General features: G+C 36.1%; 1 pseudogene; it reads right to left on the bottom strand.

Moving 5' to 3' along the window:
- Positions 1-735: 735 nt before the first annotated feature.
- LOC127624890 (ras-related protein Rab-38-like) lies at positions 736-6,456 on the bottom strand (annotated as a pseudogene).
- Between the last annotated feature and the right edge of the window lie 2,599 nt (positions 6,457-9,055).

Raw genomic sequence — 9,055 nt, forward strand, 5'->3', positions numbered from 1 at the left:
GGGGGGCGATTGGCCCGTGTCAGAATATCTGGGGTGGGCACCTTAAGGTGGAATTTCCGCACTGCTTTAAACCCCTCTCTGAATACACATAAGAGTGCATCAGACGGCCATTTCATAGTCTTTCAGTATGTATCTTGTTTCTTTCTGTATTGCACAACCAAGGACTGTGCATCCAGGAATGAATGAACGAACATATTCAATTGCTTATATGAAGACAGAGAATACTGCATGTTTTATTTTCAATGCAAGAGGATGCTCAATAGCATTATTTAAGAAATAATGGGCATTGATGATTCACACATCAAGTCTTGAGCAAATCAGTGCATTCACATGACAAATAATAGAAATAGAGGCAACTTTTTATAAATGTTAAAAAAGTTTATCAACCATCTGCTGTCAGTATGTTCACATACATAACAGTAAGAAATGTATATTTGACCTAGAATGACATAAAATGGTTGTTGCCTGTATAGAATTGCCAAGCACTCACCTGCAAACAAAACTCTGATGGGTCAAAAACATGTTACATATAAACACCAAACTCTAATCTTTCTATACATTCCTTGCCATTTTGTTTCATTTCTCACCCCTCAAAGACTATACATTCTTTGTTTTGGCACCATTAAATGGCAGTCCCCTTAAATCTATAAGAAATTGCTACACATTTTGATTTCTTCTTTCATGTCTTCTGTCCACCTCATATATTCAAGATTTAGAACACATTGTGCATCTGGCTCAGACTCGTTCTTTGCTGTTGTTGTTGTACCCGGGAAGGGCCACCACATCTGGGTCTGTGTCACTGCTGATGATGATGATGTTCTCCTCATAAATGTGCTCCACCAGACATCTAAGATTAAGATTAAACTTTATTGTCATTGTGCAGATTACAGGTATAGAGCCAATGAAATGCAGTTGTTTTCGCATATCCCAACTAAGCTGGGGTTAGAGCGCAGGGTCAGCCATGAAACAGTGCCCCTGGAGCAGATAGGGTCAAGGGCCTTGCTCAAGGGCCCAACAGTGGAACCTTGATGGTGCTGGGGCTTGAACTTTCAGTCAGTAACCCAGAGCCTTAACCGCTGAGCCACCACTGGCCCCTTAATGTAACATTTACATGCATTGGCCGGGAATTGGACCCAGGTCTCCCACATGGTAGGCGAGAATTCTACCACTGAATGTGGTACAAACTCAATGTTTGTGTTCTCCTTCAGTGAACGTGAAACACTTGAAAACAAAAATGTGGATGTCCTATATCACACAACATCCACACATTTTAAATTAGAGCCGTATATATAAACACACACACACACAAACACATTCTACATATATTCATTACACACATGTCTCAAATAAAAGTAAAATATTGCATTAATAATAATAATGCATTCTTAATTGGATATACCACTAATGTGTAATTATATGACATGAACAGACAGAAATTGCAGAAATAGTTTTAAATGACCATATTTTGTCACATATTATTCAGTATTACACATTATTATCTTTGGCCAATGCATGCTCAATTAAAGTAATGGTTCACCCAAAAATAATAATTCTCTCATAATTTACTCAACCTCTTTCACGCCCATTTTCTTTTTTCTTCAGAACACAAATTAAGATTTTTAGAAGAATATCTCAGCTCTGTAGGTCCATACAATGCAAGTGAATGGTGACCAGAACTTTGAAGCTCCAAAAGGGGAAAAAAGGCAGCATAAAAGTCATCCATACAACTCCAGAGGTTAAATCTATATCTTCAGAAGTGATATGATTGTTTTGGTGAGAAACAGATCAACATTTAAGTCTTTTCCCATACCAGTAGGTGGTGATATGCACAAAAAATGTGAATCACCAAAAACAAAAGAAGAAGAATATGTATGTGAAAGTGGAGATTGATAGTGAAAAAGGACTTAAGTATTGATCTGTTATGGATTTATGCTGCCTTAATGTGCTTTTTGGACCTTCAAAGTTTTGGTCACCATTTACTTACATTGTATGGACCTACAGAGCTGAGATATTCTACTAAAAATCTTTATGCCCTGCAAAAGAAAGAAATTCACAAACATCTGGGATGACATGAGAGTGAGTAAATGATGAGAGAATTTTCATTTTTGGGTGAACTATCCCTTTAAAGTACCGTGTATTCAAATCAGAGCATGTGATATGAAGAAACCTTTAATCGTAATTGTATTCGTAAACTGCCTGGAGTTTTTTCTTTTTTCATTTTTTTAACTGCACTGGACTGTTTGTGATAGCCTCTGCAAATTAACTGAATTGGTTTGGTAAACAAATATAAGAAAAAAGTCATAAAGTGATTTCAAGTGATCCAGAGTTAAAGTGTCTCAGATTGTAGGGTGTTATAATCCTATTTATCCCAGGAGCCAGTTTATAGCACCATCTGCCATATGCACAACATTCCCCTTTCACACACCACTAAGTAACTCATTAAAGCAGGTCTGTAGATGGTAAACAAAGATCTCTCTGCTAATGAGCACAAAGCTTTCTTGCTGTATTTGTTAGTGTTAAATGCAAACACACACTGAGCTATGCTCACATAAATTCCTGACTTCTGGATCACCCCAGTGTCTGTGAAAATAGAGCAGAACCAATGGATCATCACAGATACAAAAAATCCCTATGAAGCTGAACCGATAATCCAGTCAAAACTAAAACATGTTGTAGGAAGGTTGTGATGACATTCCTCTGTTCTGTTCAATCTAGAACCTGGACTTCTAGGGCCCTGCAGCATTAACCCATTTACAATTACAAATAACCATTTCTAGCATTAGAAACTTGTATGAAACATCTGTAAACTGCACAATAAAAAGTGAAAATGTGCAGTTGTTCCCTTAAGGAGCTCTGTCTACCTGACCTGACCCTGAAAAATTACTTTTGTCGGTATAAAAAAGTTTACTGTAAAAAAATTAAAAAATACATTAAACCTGAAAAATGTGCTTCATGTTGTAACATATAAATTAACTGGTTTGAACATTACAAATACTATTTACATCACTGAATTAATGTGAATACCTTTAGATTACACAAACAAAAAATGTTTAGGGGTTAAATCAAGTAGAAATACTGTAGCTTCTTCAGGTAACAGTTGCAGGTTAGCACTTTTTACATTGTAATGTAGTCAGGTTCATTCAGTCATACTGTAAAACTCGGCTTGTTCTTTGGGGTTTCTTAGGCACTACTTTCTGTAAAGCAATTGAACCAATTTGCATTGTGAAAAATGCTATGCAAATAAAACTGACTTGACTTGATAAAAACAATAAAGCCACACTGGCATTCCATGTTTGACAATATAATTAAGTTAGATTAGGCCACTGTACAGTTTAATGAAGTAGCAAGTGTCTAATATTTTATAAAGTTAGATTTCACAGGTCAATATGTGTTCAATTATCTGTGTTCTTTCCTAGGCAATAATGGTGAAAATGTTCAATAGCTTTTTTGTTGCCAAGAATTTAAGGTATGTGCCAATACACAAATTGACTTTCAAAATTAAACCAACCCTGAGAAATATTCTGTGGAGTACAAAAAAAAGTTTGACAACCAGCCCTGGGCTCCAAAGGCCTCAATCTAACAAGCTCCACTAACCTTAGCAGAGGTCTCAAACCAGCCCACAAATCCATTCTCTTTGCAGAATGTATCAAGTTTTGAATTCTGGGAATGCAGACACTCATGTGATTGGTCAGACTTGTTGGCTAAAAGAACAGCTGGGACAGGTTTGCCATTGTTGAAGGTAACTTTAATGTCCAGGTCATCTTTCCATTTCAATACTGCATCAAATGTGGAGTTTCAGCTCTGGTCACGTCAAATACTATGAGTGCTCCCACGGCCTCCCAATAGTAAACTCTATGTTCCCATAGTGCTCCTGTATGACAAACACAGGATTGCAAATTATATCATAAAAATCACTCAGACATAAAGATCATAATATATTTAATCTCTATTTAATTTATTACAGGTAATAATAAAGAGAGTGAGTGAGTGAGTGAGTGTGTGTGTGCGTGTTTTTGTGATTTACGAGGACAATTTTGTAAGTTACAATTTAGTAATTACAAGGGTATTATGCTATAAATGTTATTTATGAGGACATTTCTAGTGTCCCCATAATTCAAATCGCTTATAAATCATACTAAACAATGTTTTATTGAAAATGTAAAAATGCAGAAAGTTTTCTGTGATGATTAGGTTTAGGGGTTGTGTTAGGTTTAGAGGACAGAATCTATAGTTTGTACAGTATAAAAGTCATTATGTCTATGCAAAGACCTCATAATGATAGGTAGACCAACGTGTGTGTGTGTGTGTGTGTGTGTGTGAGAGAGAGATGGGGGAGTTATGGACACTTAACTCATACTCTCTTGTGACTCTAGCATGAGCATGAGACCAGCTGAGATTTACAAGATAAACATTCCTTCATGTTCCACTAATAATTCAAGCAAAGGAACTGAGGAGGAAGGGATACAGAGGTGATATTTAAAGAATGGTCCACCAACACCCAAAGTAACTAGCATATAAAACAAGACTATAAGATATATAATTTATCCATCACTTAAATAATTTTGACCAAAAACCTCAATCAACCAGGTTGAAAGGCTATATATGGCGTCATTTTTATATCACCAGAACTTGAATTTGAAAAAGAATAGAATTCATAATCTTGAAAAGTGTAATTTGATGTTATCGAAACATTTTGCTGTTAATTTTAAATATTTGAAAATATTTTGTGTGAATTCACCTAAAAATAATTCATATTGTGAAATTCAAGTTTTTATTATTCAAGGTATGGATTTCAGGTCATGAAATTCAGGTCTCAATATTCAGGTTGTTGAATACGGGTTGAGAAATTCAGGTGGCAAAATTTGAGGATGACATCCGGGAATGCGAGGAAGAGCAAACGAGCATCGATGTAATCCATCTCTCTCTGACAATCGCAAAGCGATGGAAATAGCTCAAAAGTCATTTTAAAAGTATATCGTTGCTTTCTGATGAAAAACTAATTTTTCAAGAGCATGGAAAAACTATTTTTCTCATAAACAATCTTACAAGAGACTTGTTAAACAGACAGCCTGATTAAACATATTTTCATTGGTCATTTTGATGCACAAATCAAACAGTAGGAAGAGGTCATTTGGTGCATTCCGTCTATGGTAAAAAGTCAAAATTGCCAAAAGTGGAGATTTGCGTTTTTCATATATATATATATATATATCTCCACTCAAATCTCCACTCCACTTTCCACAATCCTCTCATACGGGGTTGCCCCCCCCCCCCAAAATATCATTACAATATGTGTATTGTAAATAATATAATGATATATTCTTAAAATAATTGTTTAAGAAATAAAATGTTACAAATGCAATCGGGGCAACAACAAAAAAAAACCCTTAGTGTCCCCTTCAAAAATTGCTCTTGAGAATTGTTATGTTTATTGTCCCCCCCAACATTTTGATGAAATTTTCGCCCCTGGTTACAGCCTTATTCCAAAATTGGGGTAGCCTGATTACTGTCATGTATGTAGGTGATCATTGTTTGTCCATGAATCTTTGTGATTTCTGATTGTTTACAACTTTCATGTATGAGGTTGTTTATTTTCTATTATGTCACAAGGTTATTGGCTGAGGACAGCCATTATTTTTTGAGGGGGGCCTCTGTAACGGTCACTTACAGGGATTACGGTAATTATGGGATGTGATACAGTTGCGCATAGAGAGCGCTGACAGGGAGAGCGTAAGAGAAGGTTTGTAAAGTGGAGGATGTGAGGAGATAGTTGCTCTCAACTTGTATTTCTTTTTGTTTCCCTTTTATTTTGTGTGACTAAGTTGGATGTTATACGCTTCCCCACTCGCCTTCATGTATGTGGAGGAGGTAGCACTCTTTTTTTGGACATTTTTTTAAATGCAGGTTGAAATGCTAACACCTGTTTGTCTCATGCGTCTCCTTCTCGCGTGAGTTATATCTATTTTCCCTCCTTGAGACACCTCTAACATCCAGCCTCCGTTACACTTCCTATTCCATTCCAAATATGAGAAACAAAACAAAGCTCATAAAACCCCTTAAAAATAAAGCAAATTAATCAAATAAATTATCAATAACATGTAGCATAAATTAAACAAAAGTAAAATAATTATTCTGTTTTCCCCTTCAAGTCGTAGAACTGGTAAAAGGCACGGATGGATTGCGCTTCTCTTACATTCTCCTTCTGTCCCAGTGATAAGAAAACTCAAGAACGCCACACCAATTTCCTCACGGTGGGCCCTGTTGTGTTAACCGACTGTATGGTGTGAAAAGACGTTTGATTAAAAAAAATAATAAATAAAAAAAACTTATGTAGGCCTAATTGTTCACACGGAAGAAGAATAATACACTTTATTTAAGAAAAAGAAAAAGTATGCATAGCCCCTTTAAATCTAAAATACATGCTAATTTACCTGACCAACCACTGGGCGGCGCCATGACGATTCCCAGATAATTTGCGTCTCCGAGATTTTTGTTTAAGAGCATTTCATCTGGACAGCATAATCTTAAAAACAGCAGTTCTATACACTGTATAATAAACGTCTCAAAGACATCTGCTGAGCCTCTTATTGACATCTAAGACATCCGAAAAGAAACGTCGACCTATTGCTGATGAGCACACAATTTAAAGGGATAGCTCACTCAAAAAAGAAAATTCTGTCATCAATTACTCACCCTAATGCACTCACAGATGTTTATGACTTTCTTTAGCAGAACATAAACAAAGATTTTTAGAAGAATATTTTAGCACTGTAGGTCCATACAATACAAGTGAATGGTAATCAGACCTTTGTAGCTCCAAAAATCACATAAAGGAAACAAACATAGTCCATACAACTCCAGTGGTTAAATCCATGTCTTCAGAGGTGATATAATAGGAGTGGGTGAGAAACGGATCAAAATTTAAGTCCTTTTTTTACTTTAAATCTCAACTTTTACTATTACATCTGAAAGTCACATGAGGTGCCGGTTTAGTTTCAATTATGCGTCTGAAAGTGAAAGTAGAGATTTTTTTTAAAAGGATTTAAATATTATTCTGTTTCTCACCCACACCTATTATATCACTTCTGAATATATGGATTAAACCGCTGGAGTCAAATCGATTACTTTTATTTTTCCTGTATGTGATTTTTGGAGCTGCAAATGTCTGATCACTATTCACTTGCATTGTATGGACAAACAGAGCTAAGATATTTTTCTAAAAATCTTTGTTTGTGTTCTGCTAAAGAAAGACATTTAGTACATTTGGCAGACGCTTTTATCCAAAGCGACTTACAGTGCACTTATTACAGGGACAATAACCAGGAGCAACCTGGAGTTAAGGGCCTTGCTCAAGGGCCCAACAGTGGCATCTTGGTGGTGCTGGAGCTTGAACCCCCAACCTTCTGGTCAGTAACCCTGAGCCTCAACCACTGAGCCACCACTGTCAGTCCAATAAAGAAAGTTATATACATCTGGGATGCATGAGTGTGAGTAAATAATAAGAACTTAAATTTTTGCATGAACTATCCCTTTAAAAAATATATATCTTTCAGATGTTCTCACTAGGGAGAAAAAGACTTTAGACGTTTTATGGAACTGTCAAAAATGCTTATATTTCATCCCTTCTCCACTGGGGGCGTCTGATTACAGTGTAGTTTATCACCGCCCTGTTTATCAGAGGTTACTTAAAAGGGGAAACCTCAGGAAAAGACTGTTAAAGTGTGGGATAATGATAGTATAATGGCCTTGCAGCGATGCTTTGAATGTACATAGTGGGAGGTCTTTGGTAGTGTAGAAATTACAGAACAGGTTGAGACAATGACTGATTACATACGTTTTTTTGTAGACTCTGTCATCGCTACTAAGATTTTCAAAGTCTACCCTAATGATAAACCTTGGGTGTCTAAAGAATTAAAGACCCTCCTAAATGAGAAAAGAAAGGCATGTATAATTCAGGATGTGATAACTTAAAGGGACATACAGAGGCAGATCAAAAGGCAAATACAAATAGATAAGCATATATAAGCAATAAATAGAGGCATCTCTGACATCTGATAACTCTAGACATGCTTGACAGGGGATTAAGATTATGACAAATGTCCCCCATAAGAGAAGAGGTAAATTGCCTCTGGTACTAATGAGGAGCTGAATATGGCCAATCAGCTTAAATCTGCTGTTTTGAAAGGGAATGTGGGGACGCTGTTTCAGCGATGTCGTTATTACCTACAACTCATTTTTCTGCTGCTTTATATTAATGAACTAGAGTTTTTACTGATATTTGTAGGGCATCTTAAAATACTGGTATTGTTCCTGCTTTATGGAAAACATCTACAATAGTTCCAGTAGCAAAATGTATTAGACTTTCAGGATTAAATGATTTTTCGACTAATAGCATTAACATCACTAGTGATTACGTTTTTTTTAGCATTTAGTGAAAAAGTACATCTCAAACACAGCATCTTATAAATCCTCTGTAATTTGGATATCATGCTTCTAGGGGGGTAGAGGAAGCAATCTTGACTGTATTGCATCTGTTGCATTCTCACTCAGAGAAACCAAAGACTCATTGTAAAGGTTTATTTGCAGATTTTCCCATCCGCCTTTAATAGTATTTACCCTAGTACATTGGACACTGACAGCCTTTTCCTGTACAGTTAGAGTTCAGTGCTGGGGACTTACTAAAAGTAGCAACACTACAAATATTATTATAATTTCAGAAGTGTGACAGCACACTACTCAACAAGGTGTGGTATAGCGTCACAATGAGAAACAGTCAAAGAAGTAATCAAACACACCTAAATCATATTTAGTGTTGAGAAGTCCAAATCTTTTAAGTGAATCAGTTTGTTCCGACAGTGCATGTGACTGAATCGGTATAACCATTAGCCGATTCAGCCATATAGCTTGGAAAGTCCATTTTATTTTAGTGAATCGATTCATTGGAATGGTTCATGTAAATTAACCAGTTAAAAATAACTGATTCACTTGAACCTCTGTGCATGTTACTGCAGCTTCATTTTGAAATAAAATATGTTATCACTGAAGTTTGTCATTA

This window comes from Xyrauchen texanus, chromosome 31 (assembly GCF_025860055.1).
Source record: "Xyrauchen texanus isolate HMW12.3.18 chromosome 31, RBS_HiC_50CHRs, whole genome shotgun sequence".
In the NCBI taxonomy this organism is placed as follows: domain Eukaryota; kingdom Metazoa; phylum Chordata; class Actinopteri; order Cypriniformes; family Catostomidae; genus Xyrauchen; species Xyrauchen texanus.